The 25151-nt window shown below is 38.1% G+C and overlaps 1 long non-coding RNA gene across 4 annotated transcripts in view; it reads left to right on the forward strand.

The window, feature by feature from the left end:
• LOC111933531 (uncharacterized) overlaps window positions 1–25151 on the forward strand; it is a 131824-nt gene that overhangs the window by 14750 nt on the left and 91923 nt on the right. For all 4 annotated transcript variants that reach the window (XR_015274714.1, XR_015274713.1, XR_002866766.2 and 1 more), the window contains exons 4-5: window positions 21793–21855; window positions 24220–24286. This is a non-coding gene — a long non-coding RNA (uncharacterized LOC111933531). The remainder of the gene's footprint in view (window positions 1–21792; window positions 21856–24219; window positions 24287–25151) is intronic.

Consider the following 25151-nt stretch of genomic DNA (forward strand, 5'->3'; position numbering starts at 1 on the left):
CCCTGTACCACAGGTCAAAGGCACAGAGCACTCACTGAGTTAAAACAGCAGGAGACAAATAGGCTCAACTTCATTTATCTATCAGGTTCAAGATACTGTCTCACTTTGGGGTTCCCAAACAGATAAATTCTGCTACATTTATGCTGTGCTTTGAACTCTCAATCATCATGTAGTCATAAGAATATCTTGGAATGTTTCAGCTGGAAGCACTTAAACTGAGCCTAATTGAGAGAGACTGAAAAAAAAAATCATAATAAGAGGACTGAGCTGAAAACAATTAAGAGTATACTTGGATAATTATGAACCTACATCAATTCAAGGACTTTTAGAAGAGGAATTGAGTGGAATTGTCTGGTGGATTTGCTGGGTTTTGATACAAATGCTGTTATGCTTGTGAAAGTTAGGTAACCATTAGCTGAAGTAGTTTGTACAGCTGTGAAAAAAAGATAAGCTATGGAATTTATATTTGATCAGAAGAACATAGGGCAAAGCCTGCTGAATGATACGAAAACTGGGAGAATATCTGCATAGAGGCTTAGATTTTGGGAACAGAAGTGCAGAATTTACCATTAACTCTTGTGTAAATGAGCCCCTCCAGGCTTTCCAGAGTAGTTCAGCTAACACCAGCATTGTGCTTAAGGAAGGTTGCTGTATTACACTGAAAAATGCCAACTGATTTCTACAGAGCAGCAGTGTAATGATGTCAGTAATGCTGCAAAAGCCTGTATGTGAAAGTCTCATCTTTAGTCCTTGGTGCTGCTAGAGGTTATCACGACTTGCTACTTTGATGATGTTCTAGGAAAAAATATGCACTACTAGATTATCTGTTATCACTGTCACAGCCCAGCCCTCTCGTCTGCTAACATAAAATAAAATTATAAGCATCAAAGGGAAATGAAAAATCAAATCCAATTGCCTACTGAGTGACTCAATTGCATTTTCTGTTTATTAGATGTGATGACAAGATAAAATACCATCATTCCTGGGCAGTTCAAAAGCAATCACTGGCAATTTATTTGATAGTTATCTCTTTAGGCTCTGCCTTTATTTCCAATCTGCACAAGAAGAAGTATTTATCTGCCTAAATTTAGCCATTTTCCTTGGATGTCTGTGTTTTCTGGCTTGTCTTCTAGTCTGCCTAGGAGAGACGGAAACACCTTCAGAGGATTTTTGAGTAGGTGTAGAACTCTGAATCACTGTCTGGGAGAGCCCACTGAAGCCTGTTTTTCCCTATTTTGTTGGGCAAGTTGCCTCCTTTATATAACAGTTGCAAGTTGACAGTGACTAATGTGACTCCTCTGGGTGTGAGCTGAGATAAACTCCATGTCATGCTTCCCCTTCCTCCTTGTGCTTGGGACTAGGGTGGGTATTCAAGGAGAAAAGTCAGTGCAGGCCAGTCTTTGGGAAGAATAAAATAAGATGATGCAAAAAAGGGTCTCATTAGATGTGTTTTAGGATCTGTCTAATTGAGGTATTTTTAAAATCTCTGTGACTTCACAGATATATTACTTGTTTGTGGCTTACAGTTACTTGAGAGATAACAGCATGGAAATAGCTGGGTTTAAGTTTTAAATTTTTTTAATAACCCTATATCCCAAGGCCCTGCCTCCAACAAAAATCGAAGGCAAATATCTAGGATTGAGAATGAGAACAGGACAAACACACACACACACACACACACACACACACACACATATATTTATATGTCCACCATCCTCTAGTCCTTTTTCTAGCCCCAAGTATTTTTAATACAGAAGCATGTTCAAATAACATTGCGTAAAAAATAACTGCTGGCATAAATCTCTTCCACAATTTTTTCTAGTTTCTCTTTAATAAAAAAAACTTTATAAAATTTCACTGTTATATGGAAGGGGATCCACAGCTTTATTAGTTTTGTATGGAAAAAATAACTCTTTTTGTTTGAGTTTGGTTTTGGTGGGGTCATTTGAGGCCACTTACTTCTTGCACTGAAAGAGATGGTGAATGGGCATTTAATCTTATAATCTCCAGGACATTTACAGTTTTGAAGATCTGTTTCTTTTGCCTGTTTGCTTTTCTAGATTTCAAATCTTGGACATTAATGACAAACATTTTCCTGTCAGACAACCTTGTTTCCTCTCTGTGAGTTCTGTCTATTCCCACTTCTTGAGAGGGGACCAGAACTTTCCACATTATTTCCCACCGCTCCCTCACCCTTTCTCCTTGCCTGACATGTCCCATGGTTCATTGACATGACATTTTTCAAAGCTACAGTATTTGTTCAGATTTGGAGCAGCACAGAACACATGCACAAACATGCTATTCATCTAAATTCAAAGTTCATCTTCTAGATAGTTTTTTTTTAATAACTATTAGACATGTTTCATCTTAGGAAAAACCTTGAGAACTGTTGAATCAGAAAATGGAAAATTTCATCCATGTGCAGAGTTTAACAAATTTCTATGTAGCTTAATGGAGATTGTGGACTGAATTGTGCCACCAGAGGCACTTTGCTCACTGTTCTGACAGGGACCTGCATGTAAAGATGAGTTGTCAAATGCAGGACTCCTGTTTACTGTGTCAAACTTCTTGACTGCTGTCTTTTTTGTTCAGTGGGTCAAGAAGCTGATGAGGCAGTTTCCATGCTTTCCCTCTTTCATGTCTCTGCAATGCAATTTGAATTTGCTACAACACGTGCTTTTTATAGGAACGATCATCATGTTGATATGACTTCATGCAAAGAAATGCTGAACCTGGCTTCATGCTTTTGCACGTGTATTTGAAGTGTGCTGCAGCAAAATGACACACCACCTCATCTTCCTTTAGTAAAAACCCTCTGGGCTGAATTTACAGGCCTTTTATGCAAGCTGCAGCAGAACAGTAAATCCTATTATGGGATTTCTCAAGCCAAACTGAAGAGCTGACCGAAAGATGGGTCAGTTCAACTAATCAGCTTTGTAAATGTATTAACATTTCTTTCAGGAGAGATGACCTAGAATGGTCAGCTGCCTGCAATGTCCACAGGACTGAGAGGACCAAGCTGCAGAGCCTCTCTGTGCAGGGGTGTGGTGTTGCTCTGTGCAGACAAGCTGCCTGTTCACATCTCTGGGTGATGGGCATGAGAGATAAGCACAGTGACTTCACCATTCAGTTACACTCACATATTTTGCTTTATGCCATGAATAATCTGAACAAGCATCCCCCAAAGGATTTCACCCAATGATCATCCTACAGAGGGTCTGTGTGAAAAATAGATACTTGACAGATGTGCAGCTGATGTTGCTAATTGTAACACAACTGCAGACAGCAGGCAGCAGCTATTGTATTTACAGGACAAATTTTAGCATAAGACGGCTACAAGCATTCTAATGGCTTTCTTGATCAGACCTTCACTGGTGAGGCAGCAGAGACTCTGATCAGACAAATTTTGGTGGTAATTACCTGTGTCAAAACCAACTTCACTGAAGTCAGAACAACCACTGTTTGGAATGAATGTGTTTGTGCAGAGCTGGGACCCAAGTAATTAAGTAACTACAGGTTTCTCTCCTAATTGTACTTCACTGTCTTTCCAGGCTACTGTCTATGAATTTGAACAGCCATTTATTAGCTTATAGTGCTATACAAGCTGCAGAAATGCTTGCAAAAGAGCCCTGATCCTGTGATTTATAAAATGGGAGTGCCAAGGGTAAATGAAAAAGGGTTGCTTCCTAGGAGCAGTCGGTGATATGCAACAGGCAGGTCCTGAGCAGCAATTCCCCAGTGTGTAAAAATTATCTGTTGCCTGCAGTGATGATGTGGCTCAGAGAAAGCAGGAGCTACTGCTGCTAGTGTAAATAGAGATGTCAGTGAAACAATTTGAGTATACAGAGCATTTGTTGGATTATTACCTGTCTAACAGCAAGAAGGTGCTGGATTTCCACGGCCATGTCATTGTTCTTTTATTTAGGCAAATATCAAAGCCAAAGGGAAGCATGAATTATGTGAATGATAACTAATGCTGATCAAGAGCAAGTATGTGTGTGTGTTTGGTCTTTTTCGTTTCTTTTTTCAATTTTTTTTTTTTGGGGTGGTGGTGAGGGAATTAAATAGCAAGTATTACGCAGTCAGACATTTATATAATTACATTGACTCTGTTTTTGATGCACTGAGTGTTCTTTCCAAATGCATGGAGAGTATCAAGGTATATTATATGGGAAATTGAACTTTGAGTGAATGAGGTGTGGTGAAGAGTGGCTCTGTAGAGTTCACTGGTCTTGGGAGAAATAAAGAGCTGTGGCAAAACACAGAATGCTTTAAATCTATTCTTATGAGCAGAAGGAAGAATGTGTTCATATTGAGTTTAGTTATAGCTCCTGTTAAAAATCTGCTGTTTCAACATCATAAATGTTAACATCAGTCATGTTAGATACCTGGGGTGCATGTGCATTTCCAATGGGTTGTTGATGCAAAGATCTAAAAAGAATTTTAGGGCAGAAGTACCATTTAATTCTTGATTCATCATATGCCCACATATTATCTAAAATAATAGGAAGCCATTTCATATCTGCTAACATCTCAGCTAGATGGCTACTACTAGAAAAAAGTTCTATTTAGGGATACTTTAACTAGCATTATATATATATTGTTACTTTATATTGAAAAGTTCTACTGAGCAAGGACACCAAGTATGATTTTTTTACACTGAGAATGCTGCAGATTCCTACATATGTGGAGTTTTGTACATGTTCACAGTAGCAGATGAAGACATGATTATGCAAATGTCTGTTAAGTCAAACAATGCACAGATAAATAGAGACTGACAAAAGAAATCTAGTAAAACATTTGACTTAATAAAACAAAAGCTATGTAGGGAGACAGCAAGGTTACAAACTTAGCAGTCACAGACAACAGAAACAAAAAACTGTAATTTACTTTGTGCTTTTGGTCTTTCACCTGCAGCTTTTTGTTTCTGTCTGTGCTTTTTACCAATCTCTCATCCTGGCTCTTGTCCCACCTGCCAGTCTGCTTTACTTGCCATATCGCCTGGGTGAGAGGAACAGAAGCATTGAAACCCAAGAGAGAGAGAGAGTGTTTCTGCTTGGGTTTCTCTGCCTATTGCTTCAGTAGCCTGGGCTCTCCTGCTGGTGCCAGGAGACTGAGCACTTGTGAACTGCAAGGGAGCAGCTAAGTAGTATCTTTCATAGAAATGGTGAAGAGCACATTCCTGCTGAAAAAGAACACATATACATAGCAAGATGTTAAAAAAAAATGTTGTGGATACTGTTAACAGGAGAAAAAGAGAAGTTTCTACTAATGCAAATTTTTACAAATAGCTGAAGTTCTTCTGACACAATGTCCAAAACCAAAAAGACCCAGTAAATCCAGCATGGAACAGATAAAGTGAGAAATCTTCAATTCCATTTTTTGGAATATGAGAAAATTCTAAAAGTGCCTAATATATGTATAATTATACATAATAATGTATAAAAGTTATACATTATAATGGTAGACAATGTACTGGTACCTGTAGGCAACATTGCTTGCTCTGATTATTGCATATCTGCTATGATTTAGCTCATGGGCTTTCCCAAAATTTTTCAAATGCATGAATAGCCTCTGTCTCACCAGAGACAGGCTATTCCCAGGCTGCCCTGTTTTTCCCTGTTGAATTGTCTCTACTAGGGAAAATTTCTGTGACATTGCAGTTTGTTGCATAGATCTGACCATTTCTTGAGCACATCATGTGTTACAGTATTATAAGTAAGCCCTTAGAATAAATTAAATAGGTTCTTATTAGGAATTATTTGTTTAGTGCTATTTACTGACTTGTTTATAATCAAGAATTTTGGTATTAGGAAATTAATATGATTAAGGTTATGTCTCTTTTGGAGTGTTTAAGAACATAGATTACTCTGTACATGTGACTGTATCAAACTATTTGTTGAAACAAAGTAAGATTTATTTGCTAACATTCTCATGACCAGCAAGACAAAAATAGCCAATATGTTGTTGGTCTAGAATCTTATTTTGTTTCTTTTTAATGGCAAGCTGTTGTTTTTGGAAGTTTAAACTACTCTATAACCTTCCTTTGGGTAACTGTTAAAGTATGCTGTAACATAAAGAGCAGTGCAAAATAACAAAACTCTTAAATTTCTGCAATAAGGTCATCTGCACTGACCAGTGGATTGATCTGTGTTCATATTAGTTCTGATGGAAAGGATCTGCAATAAAATTACCAAGTAAAAATTTCAAGGATTAAAAACACCCACATAAGTAAACTATGTGTAAACAATGGCAGGTTAAGAAAAAACAAAGTTTTTTTCTTGTTATATTTACCTTTAGATTTTCTTTGTCTTTGATGTTTACTTTTTTTGTCTCAGTCATGAATATTGCAATGTTTTTTGTTTTTAGAGGAAACTAAGCTTCTCAATTAGTGCCTCATGTCAGAACTTGACCCTTTAGAAATAAACTAAATAGCACAAAACTTGAAGCAGAATAGAGAGTAAACAATGCTGTCTTGACGTTGCACAGAAATGTTTATTAAACAACTCCATCAGTATCATGCTTCCAGGCTTGCTCTGCACTCCTGAGTTACTGGTATTGTTTGAGACCTGGAGTCTTGAGCAGTTCAGCTGTATTTATATTAACTTTGCATAGAAATAGAACAATCTTGCTTGTATTAAATGACTGCTGTATGTGTTAAGGATTGCAACAACAGATGTGAAAGAAAAAAGATATTTTAGCAAAGGTCATTTTCCTTGTGTTGCCTCCCACTGAGTCTTGAGCTTTATATTTAGATAACTGGCTGCCTCCTCAGAATACTCTCATACACAGGATTTAGGTTGGTTTTACAGACATCCAAATGCTGTCAGGCTGAGCTCCAGTCTCCTCCAGCTTTATGGAACAATTCCAGAGGAAGTATTGAAATGGATAGATTTCATGTCTCAGTTGCTTCCACCATTACCTGATGTCTGTGCTCAGTTGTAAATTAACTTGGCACTTTTAGATATTTATTCTTCTTATTCTTTGATCTTATTCTGAATTCTTGAGCTGACTAATATTTTCATAATATTTTTGGGTATATAAACTTACAGAATCAGAACCAGCATCTGCTACAGCTAACAGTAAGTTCCTTACAAACAACTAGAAAAATAGCTCCATATCTCTTCAAAGCAAAGGAGTACAGTGAATAATATGACTTTTAAGGTAAGATGATGAGTCTGGGAGCTGAGTGACTCTCATCTATAGCAAGCTGGGCTACTCAACCAATTGGGCAGTAGAGGCAGTAGGAGATTGAAATTGTAGGTAGGTTTTGTCTGCTGAGGATTCCTGAAACTGCTTATCTCTGACGGTGCTCACACATGTTTTAATTTTTTAATGTTATCATGGCATCTGAGTTAATGAAAATTTGAAACATCAGAAGTGTTCATCTGTGAACTGTCATTGTTGTGTGGTGCTTTTCAGTGATCAAGATCCCAGAACCCATCTGGGGTTATGTTACCTAGAGAGTCAGAATTTCTACTCTACCTTACTAAATCCCTGGCTGTCTTATAGCTGGGATGTGGCAAAGAAAATTATTCCACAGGAGCCACTCCCAGCTCCTTAACCCCCAACATTAATGTATGTGAAATGTACATATACTCCTTATTTCCACAGCAGTCTGATGGCTGCCCTACTACAAAGTATTTCCTGACATGGATGAACTAAAAAATTTGGGTTTAAAAGGGCTTTAATTAAAACGATTTGTTTCAGAGCCTTATGCTGCCTGGAGCACTGTGGAGCTAAAGGTGGGCTATACTATAAAAGCTCTTGGATGTAATGGAAAAAAACCCCATGGTTTGCAGTCCATGATAGATCTGCTATGTGTTAATGCTAAATATGGTATAAAATAAATGAATTTAAGGTAGAGCATTCTTACTATCTGGAAAAGTCTAACTGCCTTATTTAGAATGTTTGAAGATGTCTATGCCAGTTTATTTCCTCAGCAATTTCTAGCAGGAGTGACTATTTAAAAGGCATCTTGATCCAGTTTTCATTTAAGGTTTGGTGGTAGGGTTTTTTATTTTTATTTTTTAATCTCTTTTTTTCACATGAGCTGGGCCATAAAAACAAAACTTAATTATTTGCGTGGCCTTTCCCTCCTTGCCCAGCACCCTCCTGGCAAAGGCCGTGCCCTCAGCAGAGCCGTGTGGCACTGCGGTGCCAAAGTTACCAGGCCCAGCCCTCAGTGCCCTTCCCTGCGCTGCAGCTGGCAATGGCGCCTTCCCGCCTTGTCCCACAGCTTCGCTTCAGCAAAGATCATCGGAAAACGCCATCCCATACTCCCAATTCCCTGGCAGACAGGGCAAAGAATGGCTATGGCTGACTTTGCTGGAAAGGGCACCTTCATCAGAAAGCAGCACAGGTGAAACAGAGGTTGTTTATAAGTTCATGACCAAAATTAAGGTACGAAATTGGGGTCCCGGCCCTCAGTTCCTCCCAAGGGCCATGTGCGGCCTGAGCTCTGAAAGTGTCCCTTGCTGTGGATCCGGAGGTTGTGCCTCATACGTCCCAGTTTATAAATTTATTTCTGGAATACCAGTCTTTCTCTTCCCTAAAAATGAGTCCCTGTTTGGTTTCTTTGAAACAAAATTATATTTCTTTTAAAAATCCAACTTAGAGTTGCCTACCTAGTTTCATGGAAGCCTGTGAGGAAGCCTGCTTTCCCTGAACCACAAACAAATTCAGTGTGTGGGTGAAAGGTATTATTTAGACTCCTTTGTAAAACATCAGGAGAAAAACCATGTAACATAACATTATCAGAAATGTCTTAAAATCTGTGGGAATTTATTGCAACTGAAGGAAACATGGCTGAATGTAAAAACATTAAAAAGGCATTAAAATGCCTTTCAATTAGGAACTATTTCTTCTTTGTCTTCTTTGTTGTATAAATCTTGCAAATATCAGGCAGTTGTGTCCTGGTGAGGAAGCAGCTGTGAGGGGCCTCTGGGCAGTGGCTGTGGCTGCAGAGCCAGCAGGAAAACATCATGGCACACAGCTAAAGGATGTGAAGCAGTAAACTGTGATCCAGGCTAAAGAACACCTGTCAAGGACTGCAGCTTGTGTAAAATTTCTCTCAGGTGATTTCAAGGGGTGGGAAGGCAGATGACTCATACGAGGTAAAGATTCTTCTTTTCCACTTCAGAAGACCCCAGGGATTTAGGTATCTCCTGGCAGGTGTCAATACTGAGCTGATGACTCAAATTTAACTTCAACCCAAAAATACTGCAGACTCCATTCCCTTAAAGCTTAAAGGAGATTTTTATCTCTCCTATTGGCCCCCTCATCAGTAAGCATATTTACTGGAAGTCTTTCATTTGGAGGCAGAAGTTACAGGTCATGCATTGAAACATCCCTTAGGCCCAGCAGTCACCAGCCTTGGTGCCTGTGGCAAATGTTACTGTAGAATGTTGACTTTTTAAAACTTCTATAGAACATTGTTTTTGTTAAATGCGTTGGAGTCTTATCAGAGGAAATAGTCTTAAAGACAAAATAGTTGTTGTTTTCTTTGTTCTTTTTTTTTTTTAATGGTAGGTTTTGGCACAAAGTTACATGATTTTACAGCCACAAAAGAGCTCAGTAGGCAGACTAATTTTTTTAATATAATTTTGTTGCTGTTGCTGCAATAGGAGAATCTGTTGTGTTCCACACAGAGAGCAATAGTATCCTTATCCAAAGCATGGCCTCAAGCTAGCACCTCAATCAATGTCAGTTTGGGATTTTAAATCCGACTTTTTGTTCAGTGTCTGGAACTACTTTATGAAAAAAATAGCTTACCCGTACATTCAGCATTCACCTGTGAGACCCCTCAGTCCTTTATTCCTCATTATGCAGAAAAGCAGTCTTTAACAGAGACATTTATGACTTTTTATTACTGTAAATGATAGACCTGTCTCTGTGTTCAGAGTATATCTCAGCTGGAATGATCCTAGCCAGCTGCTCTAAGAATACTTACCCTTTAAACTGTCTAGATAAAAACAAAATTTCTTTTTTTGATGCAGCCCACACTTTTCATGCAACAAACTGATACCTTTTTGTGACTACCTAAAAACAGAGGCTAGACAAAATTAAGGGAATAAAAAAGCAATTATTTTTATTGAAGGGCCTTCAGGTACATTTAGGGCAGACGAATCCTCCCCAGGGGCTACAACCAAAAAATGGACAATGGGTCACAGGTTTTCATACTTTTAAAAGTTTGCTCCATTTGCATATTGGGGGTTAATCTTCCAATTACAGATTTAGGTAATGAAGTAATTTATCCCAAACTTGCTCCTACCCAACTCACTTTTGTTCACATTTCTCGGGGCCTGAGGCAGTGAGGTGTCCTTGATTCCTAGGCTTAGAGAGGAATTGTTTTGTCTGACCAAAAATCAGTAGCTAACAGTCTATATGAAGTTTAGAGTTATACAGAAAATGATTACAGGATTAAAAATATAAGAAAAATAAAAAAGCTAAAATCCTAAGACATTAAACTAATTATATTCCATAATTACATAAATGTTTTTATACCAGTTTGATGCTTATTTTGGGGAAGCATCTCAGAGAATGTTTTCCATACTTGCATATTCAGTTCTGATCATGCACTTACTGGGTATGCAGGATGATCTTCAACAGGCACATGAAGGACGTCAGACACACTGAAGATTATTCATGTGCTTTAACAAGAAACTGCCTTAGTAGAACCTCTAACAATGGGAAAAAATGTAGGAATATGTCATGAATACAGGGTTTGTCCAGGAAAAACCCAACATTTTTCTTCAGAAGTTGGACACTGATAGATTGAGGAAATAGTGACAGTGATAGGGATGTGTGATTTCTAACATAAAGGAAGGATATATCAATATAAAGCTCTCTGGCTTTATGCAATGCATGCTGGTAAGATTAAGAGCCATCTTACTGCTTTATCACAGAAGAATTGGATTTTGGCATGCACTAGAGAAATGGGTTTAGCTGCATCAAAAAGAAACATAGTTTTATAGGTGTAGAAGGGGTTTCATGTATTCAAAAGGAAGAACTATCAGAAGAGCAGAAGAAGAGAACTGGAATAAAAAATCTCTTACCAGCAGGCTGAAGTCATGGTCTTGGGCCATCTAGGCAGGATGGGAAGGAATCTTGGTGTAGAATTCTTAATGGCAGTCAGGCATCCCATATTTTTACTTCTTTGCTCAGATATGGTCAACTTGGTCCTTTGTCAGCAAGGCCCCTAAGTGCCTTAAGAGCACTCTGACACTAAATGGAGGAAGTACTTGAAAGGATCTCACAAGCAGGCTTGGAGATTAATTCCATAATGTCCCTCTTTTTTTGTAGTGGTTGGGTGGTGAGACTAGGAGAATATCAGTGTTTCTCCTGCAGAAGCAGATGTAAGTTCCTGAAATGGTTTGTGTGACTTGAGGAGGAGGACCTGTGTTTTATGATGCTTCTCTCAGTTTTTCCATTCCAGCCTTTAAGAATGCAGTGCAGAAGGAGGTGACCTGTTAAGCATCTCCCAGCTTCCTATGCTACCCTGCTGGGGTTGTTTTAAGAACTGCATCAAAAGGGAAGATATGTTTAGCCCATAACTGCTGTTGAGTCATCATTAAGTATCAATTACTTCTCCATATTGAAAGTTCTTCTTTTCTTCTGATTTAGTTAATTTAATTTACACATTTTCTACTTGGCTTAACTGCACTTACAGGTGCATTTTAGTATCTCTCTGTACCTAATGACTGCAGGAGAATTTATATGGTTCTTGTTACACCTTCAAAGAAACAAGATAATGCAAGTCGATTTAAATGAAAATACTGCACTAGAGAGTTGCCTGTGCAGAATTTTCTGTGACTTTTGTAATCCCTGTATTTATTTTTTCATACACCTACTTGCACATCATTTATCAGCATGTTCAATGTAATCCTCAAAGGCTATAGTACTTGGATTTTTGCTTGTGAGCATGACTTGTGCTTCTGCTATTACTTGGAAATCAGTCTGTACATAATTTCTTTAAATTTCTTTCTGTCAGAATCAAATGTATCATTTTAAAGGAACAAGCCCACAGGGCTTCCATATTTTGTCAATGTGCAGCAAGTAATTTCATGAGAAATGTTTTTAATATCAAATCTCTGCGCTGGTATTTTAATATTCTCAAATTTTACTGTATGACAAAATAATGTTTCTGACAAGAGTGATTACATCTTTGGCGTTAGGACAGAAAGGCACAGGTTATATTCCCTGCACTATTTATCTGTTATTCCCAGCTCAAGAAGGACTTTAACATGTTCTAAGACCACTAAGGAACTTATTCATTTACTTGTGATTTTTAGTTTGTAAGAATGTTAAAAAAATACACCTCTTCCATGAAGACATCTGACTGCTGCTGGGAATTTCTGCAGCAAATACTGCAGATACTCCTTCTGAATCTTTTTCTATAGCAGATCCAAAGGGATCCCATCTGTCGTAGCTTGCATGATAAAGATTTGAGCATTTTTACTTTGACTATTCAAAAAAAAATACTTGAAAAATTTAAAAAAAAATTAAGACTGAGTGGTTTAAACATGCATTCTTGACCCTAAAGGCACTCAAATTTGGACTTGAATCTTCAGTTTTATTTTTAGAAAGTATACTGTCTCCTGTAGATATCTTTGGAAGATAGAACTCAACAGCTTTTATGTCCTGAACTCCCTTCTTTCTTTTTGAGTTGTTAACCATGTGCTAATGGTTATAACACTAATTCTAGACATGTGCCTACCATTTTGCCAGCATCCAGTTTGCAAAATATACTTCAATTCATGCAGAAAACTACTTGTTGAGCCAGCTAGTAACTTAAGGGTTCTTTCTATCATGTCATACCACCTTTGAGACAAAGAGAGCTGCTGCTCTGAACTACTTGCAAAATGTTAGATTGAGGACTAAGACCTTATTTGGCCAGAGGAAGGTAGTAGAGTTGTAATAGTCACCAGCATTCAGGAATCTAAGCCAAGCTGTGGGAGTCTTGTCAACAAAAGGCTGTTTTGAATTAATCATTGTCATAGGAGAACTCAGGTAGGAATGTTGCACAAGACCATGTATATCTGGAACACTTAAATGTTTCAAACTCTCCTACAGTGCCCTTGCACATACAAGATAAACCTAATTAATGTGTTTAATGATTGAGACCAAGTCCACCATTTGGCACTTGTAATACTAGTGGAGAAGACTGTCTTTTATATATTGACAATGTTATAGAAGATTCCTACTGTTCTTTCCTATCCCTGCAATATTTGAAGAACTCAGTGTAAGGCAGATGGCATGATGGAAGTTGCAGAGCTCTTTTTCTACAAAAAGAGGTAGAAATATGTTCACTATGTAGCATAACAAATTGCTTCCCTACTAGATCATGTGCCTCCAGCCACATGAGCCTGGTGCTTCCCCTACTAATATTCTATCAAGTGCCCATTCTAGCCCTTAAGGACAAAGGTCATGCATAATTGTAGTGCTTTCTTGATTCACAGAACACTGAGCACACACCTTTTTTTTTTTTACTTTTTTTTTAATTAGCATTTGTCTTTGTCTGTCTGTTGACTCCCTCGTGTATTTTGTTGGTATTTTGCCTCTCTTCCATGTTGCAGGTAAAAGTGTTATAAAAGTTGCACAAGGATGGATGTCCTAAATGTTAACTTTGATGGCTAGCTCTGTCACAACCTTCTTTTCTTCTTAACAAAAGGAAAGCAACTGCCTTGAGTAATGCATGAAAATTGGCAGAAGTTACAGATGGCACTGTCAAATAGCAAAAGAAAAAATAATGTCCCATCTACTGTGATTTGTCTGGCAGAATTGAGGATGCTTCTGTCATTTCCCTGACACGATGCTATACTTATCCATGGCACATGGACAAGACTTGTCATTTAGATAAGAGCTGAAGTGAACAGAGAAAGCAGAGCTGCAGCAGATTTATTAGTTTGGATTGAATTCAGAAGAAAAACTGCTGTTGAGAATTTTGATATTCACTTTATGTGATTCTGCACTTGCTGTAAACTATAGCAGCTTGGCCCAGTAAAAATGCTCCTATTTTTTAAATATACTTTTGTCTGAAGTTAAAGTGCAATATCTCTCTGTATACCTTGTAAATGGCTCATCTATGCTGGTGATAAAATTTATGCAAAACTGTGGCATCAACCTTGTGTCATTTGTGTTTTTAAAAGCCACCAAAATAAATAGAGCAATCCCAGCAATCTGGATTGTTACATGCAGGGAGTCAGTTCCCAAGCTTCTAGCCTTTTAATGTTCTACACTGTGTTCTGTACAGCAGCCATATGTCATTTGAAACAGTGTGTTGCCTTTTCAGGTATAATTTAGTTTACAACATGTTTATTCTCAGCAGGCTTTTCTCTGGTCTGTGCGTGACTCTGAAACCACTTCAAGATGACTTGCACAGTGTGATAAACGTCAATAATAATAATAGTAAAAACAACTAAAAAAACCCAACAAAAACCAACAAACAAATCTAAATCAAACAGAAAAAGCCCCTACCCACCTAACTGAGATTAAAGTAAAAGTTTGCTTTATTAACATTGCAATAGATCCAGAATGTGTCAGTACAGAAAAGTGAAAGAATTTGTGAAAAAGATTTTGTCTTGGTGAAGGAAATGGGAAAAGGAAGTTCCAGAGATGGGCTGTTAACACAGGTCTGAGGATCCACCACTTGTTACTTGAATTCTGTGCAGTCCAAGCAACCTTAAGGGAACTCACTAGTTCTCTGTGCCTTTTGCTGCCTCTCCTCTGTGCTCTCTGTATATCCAGCCTGGCTGGATACAACCTGGTCCTTGAGGCACTGCCGGTTTGCTTGCAGTGGGGTGGGAGGAGCTGTGCATGTCCTGCAGGACTCTGCCACTGCAAAGCCCTTCCCCAGCATCTGTCTGACAGGAGAGGAAAGGATATGGCAGTGCCCAGAAAATGGGTTGGTTTGGTGTAAAACCTGGCAGCAAGTCTTTGATCTGCAAGGTTTGATTGCATGTTTGTGACCTTAGCAAGGTCTGTTATGAAGGATCTTCATGTTCTGTACCCAGGATATTGACAGGTGTTTTGATTTAGAGGATAAGTTCATGAGAACAGTGTCTTCACAGGCATACTTCAGAAAATTGAATAAGTCACAAAGCCTTAGTTAACCAGCCTTGAATGGCTGAGAAAACATGGTTTGGAGAGGAAATGGTTTGATTAGTAGTGGAATATGCTGACTTGTTGAATGAGATTTCTTCCTTTCCTGTTGTAAAAGTTTTCTTGGTACTGACCCAATGACAGTGTATCTCCTAGGAGGTTGTGCTTAGACACAATAACCTTGGATGCCATTTGAAACAGTTCTGAAGCCTCTCCTGGGTGTAGGTTGTTTATGCTGTCCTGGAGTGGTGATGGGGTGAATTTCCTGGGCATGAGAGGTCCCTGGGCTGGTGTAGAGTCAGTGTGGCCAGATGGTGCATCCCTTCCATGGCTGTATCCCTCCATAAGGAGGAGACAGTCACTGATGGATTGCAACAACATCTTAGGACCTTTAGAATGTATGTTAGAGAATGTGGGGTGAGAAGAGCATTGGTGTTCTTTACCGGTGTACAGAAGCAATAGAAACCTTCTGTACTTCCCATTGTGTATGAATGCAGCTGTAACTGGTATTTTCCTATTTTCCAAAGAATTTGCAGACTGTCTTAATATCTTCCTTACTTTTTAAATTGTTTTTAAGTTTGTAAAATACTAACTTCCTAGAGCTAAAAACTAGTATGTATTGGTAGGTTTGGTCATAACAAAGATGGGACCTTGGAGAAATTGTGCAGTGGGGCAGGAATTCAGTCACTATAGTTCAATATTGCAAACAATAAAGGAAGTAAATATGGAATGGGAAATAGCTTGAGAGCACACCATTAGTAGGAACAAATATAAAATAATGAGGATGCAAATCCAAAAACTCAGAGAAAACAGAAAAGAGGCATAAATCAAGCAACTTAGTTGCTAGATATAACACTTTTTTTTTTTTCAATTGCACTCTAAAGGACAATGAACATAGTAAGCAGCTGAGGTGGGGCTGTATCTTTCTTTAGAGTGCTCTCTCTGGAGCCAATGAGAAGTAAAATGTATATTAAAGGCAGAATTTGAGATAGAATTCTCAAACCATTACTTAGATTCATTAAAACACATCGCTGCAACTAGAATAAGTGGCTCAAATCAATGACCAGACTTTCGGAATAACCTCAGGTTATCTACATTTTTCCCACATAAAATCCAGTATATCCATACAAATATTAGGATTCTAATTAAACTTGGTGGGTAAGGATACACCACCAAATGGAAGCACGTGAAGGTTATGTTTCAGCCACATACTTGGTAGTAATAATGACATTAACTGCAACTCTCTATTGCTCTTCAGAGCTGAAGAATTAGATAAGCAAAGGGGTGGCATCAGCTGTCACTAATGTAGTCAAAGTCCCATCTCACAGGCAAATTTACCAGTTCCCCTTTGTGTGTTGGGGTATCTAACAGACTGATCCTAAAAGTGGATAGTGCGTGACCTTAACTGTTATGTTGCTTAATAAGATGCCACTACCTGTAAGGCTCCAGTGCCAGCAGGAAACACTTCCCCCATTGGAAAATACTATACTTTTATCTTTCTTCTTTTCCTTGGAAGGCATTAATTTATTTACCAGAATGTCATAGTACTTAAAGAAAATACAAAACAAAACAAAACAAAAAACCAAAACCCAAACACAACAAAAAAACAAACACAGGCATAATTTTACCATGTCAGATCAAAATTCTGTTTAGCCATCTTTAGTCTTCAACTATGGCAGTTGTGAACAGATGTAAAAGCGGGATAAGTGTAGAGTGAACCATTTCCACAGGCTGTGGAAATCTGCAGGCAGAGCACTACCCAAGTGGAAGACTGCATGGAGTGTGTTAGTGTCCATCAATGGACCTATTGTCCATAAATTGTTTAATTCCTTTTTGAACTTGCTTGTTTTCCTGATCACCCCAGTCTTCTGTAGCAAAAGAGTTAATGAAGTATGTAAAAATATTTATTCTTCTATGTTTTTAAGAGCAGCACTAAATAGCATGACTTGGGTAATTGTGGTGTTCTGAGAAACAGTCAATAATCACTTCCTATTCATCTTCTCCACATTGAGATGCATGAAATGAGCATACTCCATCTTTATTGTCAGGTTTCCACTCTGAAGAATCCTTTTCTATTCAGTCTCTATTTTTAGAAAATAATTTTGTCTCTAATCATCCTTTGTTGCCCTTTTCTGCTATGTGTGTTATGAGGTTACTAAAATTGTGCTCATGATTCAAGATGTGGGTACCCAAAGAATTTATATGAAAAACATAATGATGTTTCATGTTTTGTTCTTTGTTATTTCTCTAACAATTTCTTATTTACATTTAGGGTATTGGGCATTGAAATGATATTTTTATCAAAGTAACAGTTATTTTTGATCAATATCAGAGATACTACATTACTTTTTGAGTAGGAAAATGTAATTTCAAGCACATAATTTTGTACTTATGTTTTCCCTATGGACATTTCTTTATTTATCGATGACAAATTTCATCTGCCTTTTAATTACTCATTCAGCATTGTTAGGTCTTTCTGGAATTCATCTGGGTTTGTTATGGTCTTTATTGCCATGACTATTTTATCATCAATAAGAGAATTGTTTATTCTTATAATTTGCCTTCTATCCTTCAGCAAATTATCAGTCTGCCAGAGGATGTTCCTCCTTATCCAATGACAATTTATTTTCTTTAAAGGTCATTTAGAGAGTTTTCTAAATTAATTTCTTTCATAAGATCTAGGATCCTCCATGGCTGGACTATGCTAGCTTGTTTGCAACTTCAGAAACTTAATAAATTTGAAATTTTACTTTTATTGAAAAAGGAGAAAAGTTGATTTGCTTTCCATTCTGTCATATTTTTGAAAGTACCCAGCAAATTTATTATTTATTTTACTTTCTACTTCTCTACCCAAGTCAAAAGCTTTTGTCAAGGTTTGTTGTTGGATCAGCTTCCTCATATGGAAGTCAGTTTCAGGGATAAGGCTTTTCAGAGTAACAGGTAATAAACAGGCAATTTCAATAAGAAATTATTTTAAACTCTTGACTATTATTAGGCATGGTGTTCAGGTGGTGATTTGGCTTTATTAATTAAACCTTCTACAGACACTGCATATTTTAATGGATTCTTAGATGTGACCTGGTGATTCTTAGGAATGCTCTGGTATGAGAAGGTGCCCACAACTCTTCCTGCACTGTGAACATCAGCACAGAGGGATCATTGACCTTTATTCTATGGTTTCAGCTTCACTGAATATTTTGCCTGCCCTTCAAGCACTATCCAGAATGGACCTTGGCTTTTGTGTCTTCAGCAAGTATTTTCTTTAAAATCCCTGCCTGACCTTCATAGTCTCATGTTAAACTCTAGGGTATTTTGTTTTGTTTTGTTTTTCCAATTAATTGTATTTTCTATTTTCTTAAGGATTTCAACTCTCTGTTCAGTGAAAAATCACCCCTTTAAACTGACAGGGTAGGTTTAGATTAGATATTAGCAAGAAATTCTTTGTTGTGAGGTGGTAAGACCCTTAATAGATTGCTGAGAATCATGGATACTCCATCCCTGGTAGTATTCAAGCAATGGATGGTCTGTCAGTTTGGTTCAGTGGAAGGGGTCCCTGCCCCTTGCAGGGTGGGCTGGAACTGGATGATCCTTACAGTCCCTTCCTACCCAAACCCCTTTGTGATTCTAGGCCGCCCTGCTGCCTGATGTGGACTGAGAGTTTACATCAGCTGAGCGTGGAAGAAGTTCCTGTTAAAAAGGGGGCTTTGGCAGAACTCTTTTATTTCCACACCTTATTATATCACCTTTCAGGGAAGAAATACCCTTTGTCTCTTTCTGCAAGAGCCTCTTTTCATGCAGCCTATGATGAAGATTCACAATTCAGTCAGTTGCCAAAATACAATTAGGGTAAAAGAAATAAATTACATATCACTTCAATAAACTGATCATTCCTAACAGCTTTGGTGTGGTTAGATTGCTCACAAGAGAACCCCCTGAAGACAAAAATTAGGCAAATTACCTAGGCCAGTACTGAGTGACTGAGAACTGGGAACTTTTAATTAAGTTGATATAAAACATTTATATGTAAAGTGTTCTTTACTTAATATTGGCTGCATAAATAATTCATCTGAGAAAGAAGATGAAGATTCTTAGACTAGTAGATTTGACAAGCCTAATTGTGCTCATGAAAGTGTAGACAGAGCTTAAAAATTATGTGCTCAGAACAGGGATCCTAATGTCACCATTATCACAAGTTACTGAAATGGAAGAAGAGCAGCCTTAGCTTTTATTTGCTAATAAAATTTGGCTAGTAATAGCAGCAGCAACAAAACCAGCAGGTGCTCTGTGCCTATTAGTCAAATTTATTATATAACAACAGTATTTGATTACCAGACTGATGACTTGTGAAGTGCTTCTGTGTGTCTGTGTGCACAATCCAGAGACTGACTGCAAATACCTGATTGCCAGACAAATCGTGTTGGGTTATTTGGATTTAGTTCCTAACTGGATGAAGCACTTGTGCAAATAGCTATTTGCAATGAAAGTCCATTTGAGAGTCTCCCTGGTGGAACCAGAAAATACATTTGGTTGCCTTTTCCTGTCTTATCACAGGGGCAAGGCATAAACTATCTGAAATCACAGCAAACTCATATTTATCAACATTTCTTAAAAAACAATCCTTTTTTTTCCATTTATCATATTTGTTAATATTTTCTACTGTTAATTGTGCTACTGGAGTTATGAAAAAGCTTAATCCACATCAGAAGTCTGGAGGCAAAGAGATAGTTCCTTCTGCAAAACAGTCCCAAGTGTGATGCTAAAAATGTTGCTGTGTAGTTCGTGTCCTAAAACAATTGTTATAAGGATTTCTGCCTTTTTCTATCTGGTATATGCAGGTTTTGGCTTCATATGCATATGGTTAATTTCCATTTGACTTTAGTGAGTGTATGGATGGGCTTCACCTGCTAAGCATAGCTTCAAGAGGGAGCAGCCAGACATTGGTATTGCTGCACAGAGTTAAAGGTGGGCAAGAGGGAAATGGGAAATGCATCCTGCAAGTCAGAGCTCCTATTCTTCACTCCTGCCCATGGAGGTAGGAGGGCTGATGTGGCAAAAATGAAGCTAAGAACTGTATATTAATTTCAGACAGTTGTTCTAAAAAAGCAGAACATTTTGATTTACTTGGGTTGGGTTTAATATAGGCATCAAGGGGACTATTTTGGTTTCCCCAGTATGAGGAGAGGAAAATGCAATTTTTACCATTTTCTCACTGATGTTTGGCTGCAGTCTGGCTCCCTTTATTGTACTGGAATAGCCATAGCTCTTAGATTTTATTTGTTCGCTCTCCCCTTCAGAACTCTGCAGCCCATCTGGAATAGACAGGAACAAAGAGCAGGGAGACAGACTTTTAGCCCCAGGTCTGTGAGAGAGGATTTAGACATTTAAGAAGAAGCTGTTAAAGTAACACCAACATGCTGAACCTGTGTTTGTGTCCTAACCTGACCTCTCTGTATGCACTTTCTGTTTTGCAACCACCTGTGTCCTATTTTTCCTGGGGTTTTCATGACACATTTGTGGCCAGGGCAGGGTTAGCACATGGGCTGCCTTGGGGCTCACATCCTCTCACAACATGTGTGGGGACATCTGTGTGCAGCAGGAGGAGGGCAGGAGGCCTGACCTCCTGGTTGTGAATGACTAGCTGTATCTTCCTCTCTGTTACCTCAAAATGTTAGAGAAAATTTGTCTTTCAGCTTTTTGGAGCACTTACCCTGAGATGAAGGCAGCACAGAAATCAGGTAAACTTTCTCTATTAGTGAAAAATACACTTTACTTTGTTTATTGCTATCATATACAAACAACAGACTGGAAATTGTTTCACTGCAAAGTGAAATAAGAGATAAAACATTAGAAACACTCATTACAGCCTAAAGTGTTAGGAAATAAAGTGTTGAAAAACACAAACAGCTGGAAAGAGATTTAAGTATTTGTATTTTAATCCCTAATATCTCCTCAAAGAGAGTAACACATGATAGAGAGGCTTCCTACATTGTCTTAAAGCATCAGTTTTTCAGAGTTCTTGAGTATGTGTGTATGAAGCTACACTGCAAGTGAAGGAGGAAAGAATATATAACATCAGTTTATTTATCTATTCATTTATCTAAACATTTATATAATAATATTTCTCTTAATAATTTGATTTCCCTCTAACAAGGTATTTCCACAGTGCATGCTTTGCTCACAGACTGGACTGGAAGGGACAATGTGGTACTGCTGAGACTTCGCTCTGGTGAAGACTGGCTTCTGTGCAGCACAGCGTGCTGTTTGCAGACAGTTCATCTTCTAAACAAAAATTAAATATGGTGGTTGAGAAATTGTGCTTTGAATGTGAAATGCACTGAAATAGCATTAAAAATTTATTACACTGAAAAGGGAACTCCTTTTGTGCCAAGCCTGCTGTTGGACTCTTTAGTACCCTGGGTGCTGCAGGTTGAGTCTGTGTGGGCAGAGTTTATTTGATGTGCAGAAAACACTGCATTTCTTGTTGGGAATCCTACTGAGCCCACACTGCTCCTATGCTGCAGGTGTCCTGGCGGGGCAGGTGTGCCCGTGTGTTGTTTTGATACACGTGATTGTCTACAGGTTTTTTAATTTCTTTTTTTGTTTGTTTTTGTTCACATGTTTTTCATTTGGATGATTATGTTTTCAAGAGTGGACTCATTCTTGAAGTCTTGTCTTTTATTTATCCTGTAGGTGGCTGTGAGAAAAATACTTCAGTTGTAAATGGAGAAAATGTGATATGAAATTCATCAAGAGGTAATAAACATAAATAAACTTGATAATATAATTAAATGTGCTTCTGCAATAGACATTATTTTCTGGCTGTAAGTACAGTTCAGCTCTGAACCCTTATGCATTCACCTCATTAGTGGTGCTGGTAGAGACTGCAGTAGGAGTAGCAGCAAGTCCTCAAACAGGGAAAATTAAAACAAATTCCACATTGTAGTAATTGAAGCCTCTGCAAGCTAAGAGTTCTAGAAAATTGCTTCTCAGTTTCATCCTTTCAAAAGCTTGAAATTATATTTTGTTTGCTCCTCTGGTGATTTTGCAGTTTTCCATTTTGAAAATCTTGACTCTTTTCTTCCTTAGGTTTTTAAGGGAAGTTGAAGTTGCAGGATATTTTTTTATGTTTTTGAACAAGTTGGGCTTGTGGCTAATCGTGAACTATTGGGAAATAATATATAGAACTTTTTTCTGCATTGGGTACAATTTCTGGCATATGGGTACATACAATCTGGGTTATTGCTTAACAGCTGTTTTCTTTGCCATTTTGATAAAGAAGTTAATGGGAATTATTCTGTAGATTATGGTGTTAAAAATGTTTGTGATAAAGATTTAAATGTGTAAGTGTTGGTTTATGAATAATATTAGAAAGTAACTTTCCAAATCTACACAAAATTTCTAATTATTTTAAAAGGCTCCCAAACCAAAATGTATCTTAGAGCAGATTTGCTACGAAGTAAAAAGTGAACATGTTTCTAAATGCATTTATTAAGAGACAGAACTAAACTCTTATTTTTATAGGGAAGTAACTCCTCACAGGTCTCCATGAGGCAAGAGGCTATCTGGCATGTATAGGAAGTGAAGGCAGAGCTAAACCAGAGATTCTTCTGCAGAGAGAGTTTTCCAGTATTAAAGACAAGTCCACATGGGAGGAAAGGCTTTGAAGGGAGCCCCTGCCAAACTTTGATGTCTTTCTTCCCAGTACCTCTCTCGGTTCATTCAGCTTGTGAATGAACAGTCACATTAGTCACATTGATGAGAATTTGTGGAAACACTGACCAAAATGAGAGATATGGCTAGGGTACTATTAATTTATAATATTCATTTAGGAACTTAATTTTAGTTTGTACCTCCAATATCTCTGAAATTCATATTGTCTATAAAATCCCATGTAAACAAATCTTTCAAACTTAGAGGGCCCTGTTCCTTCTGGTAGGTGACCCAGCCCCTTGTGGGCCAGGTGCCTGGCAAACTCAAGCATGCCAGTGAAGAAATTTTGACTGTTCCAGCATTGTCTTAGCTGCTTTAAAGTATTTGAGTCCTGTCAACAGCGTTACACAGGCTCTGTGATGTGGCTGAGTGGAAAACAAAGTCAGTATCACAAACTGCTCTAAAATAACTTAGCAAAAGAGGAAATGAAGCAATTCCAGCTCTGGGATGAGTATACTGACACTTAAAAGCTTTTGTCCTTACATTAGAAATGATAAAATAACAAAATGCATATTTTCAGCATCTTGATGTTCTAGAGGATTTGGAATATGCTTACCTATTTGCTGCTTAATGCTTGTAAAGCAGTGGGGATCTGAGTTTTAGCTGAAGAAAACATTTAGATCTCCTTTTCATTACCAACAGGTGAATAGTTTAGCTTAGGTCTGGCTTTAACCCTGAACGTGCAGAAATACCATGCTGACATCTTTAGTCTTCCTGTTTCTTCCAAGTTCATTGGGACTTATGCCAGGAGATGGGATTAATTCAATTGCAGAGAATCTAGTCAAGCCCCTTGGGATAAGCCAAACTAAGAGCCAGTGTTTTTTCTGCAAGGTGTTTTGCAAACCACAGCAATGCTGCAAGCAGGCCTGGACCACAAAGGTGTTTTGGGGTAAAAAACAACACAGAGGAACAAGAGCCTGGAGGTTTCAGCATGTGAGATCATGATTGCTTTACCTTGACAAAGCTGAGTCAGGTTTGGCCATTTCCAAGTGCCCTCAAACCTGGCTCAACTCAGTCAAGATAAAGCAGTCATGATCTTGTATGAAGAGATCATGACTGTGGCTGTGGCTCACAGTAGAACAGATAGTAAGAGGTGGAGGGAAGAAGTCTAGCAGTAGCTGTTTTGCATTCTTACCTGCAGCAAGGTTGTAGGATTTTTCTTACCAATCCTTTATCAGTTTTTCCTGGGAATCTTGTGAAGTGTGAAGGAAAATGTGCACAGCAAATTAACACTGGGAATGAATCTGTGGTGCTGGCATAATTAATTTTCTTATTCTGCATTGCCTGAGCTGTAAACAACAGCACAAACAGCTGGTAAATTATTCAATTTCTCTTGCATGTAAGAAAGGTGGAGATAGCCATTTTCCTGGCTTGACATATTTGTTCCTTTTTCTTCACTGTACTTAGGTGGCGTTAAAGGGTTTCTGCAGGTCAGATATGGATGGCTCTGCGGACTTTACATACTTCACCCCAGGTAAATACAAGTTCATAGAAATACAAATCTTTTGGTATCAATGGCTCTGTTTTGACAAAGTTTCTATCAAAAGAATCTTTTAAATTCTAGCATGTAACTCCTACCCATTCATCCCTCTTCCCCATTCCTGAATAGTCTCTATATTGCTCTGTATTTATAGTTTTTATCTGGCACTTGGAATTCAAGAGCATTTTCTGTACTGTATCTGAGTGCTAAAATTTGAGTGCTGTAGAGGAACCTTTTGTTTTGGTGCAAATGAAAAATGCCAAAAGTTTGCTAAGTAGATATCTGGTTTTTAAGGAATTTTTAGTGAGAACAACTGTAGGAGAAACTTTCCTACTAATCTGAGATTCTCACCCATCCTTTCATCTTACTACAGTGCCAGAGTATGTAGGTGGAAGGGCTGATATTCTGCAAGATGTGGCAGACCTGAGCTGTTAGGAGAAATCTGTTCTAATTGGGTGTATCAATGGCAGGGCCAGTGCTGGTTGTAAGATAGTATTCCTATTGTAACTGTGTTTTCTTCTGCCTTTCCCTCTCCCTGAAATGAATACTTTGAGTTCTTGCTGTATACATATATTTGTGTATAGATCTTATTTGTGGAAAAGCATGCCTACAGCTGTAAAGCATCAGCATTACCCACTTCCCTTCCCTTACAATGCTGTGAAGCAGAACTACCCTCCTGCAGTGTTGTCACATTCAGTTACAATGCCTCACTACAAACCACAAAATGGAATGGCAAATTCACATCTACATTTGTAAAAGAGCATCCCTGCATAATTTCTAATTCCAGTGCTGCTTGATCCTGCTCTCCTGGTGCCCTGAATTGGGAGGGATGGTTGGAAGCTCTGTACTGCACAGTTCT

Source organism: Cyanistes caeruleus, chromosome 10, assembly GCF_971803275.1.
Source record: "Cyanistes caeruleus chromosome 10, bCyaCae1.hap1.1, whole genome shotgun sequence".
Lineage (NCBI taxonomy): Eukaryota > Metazoa > Chordata > Aves > Passeriformes > Paridae > Cyanistes > Cyanistes caeruleus.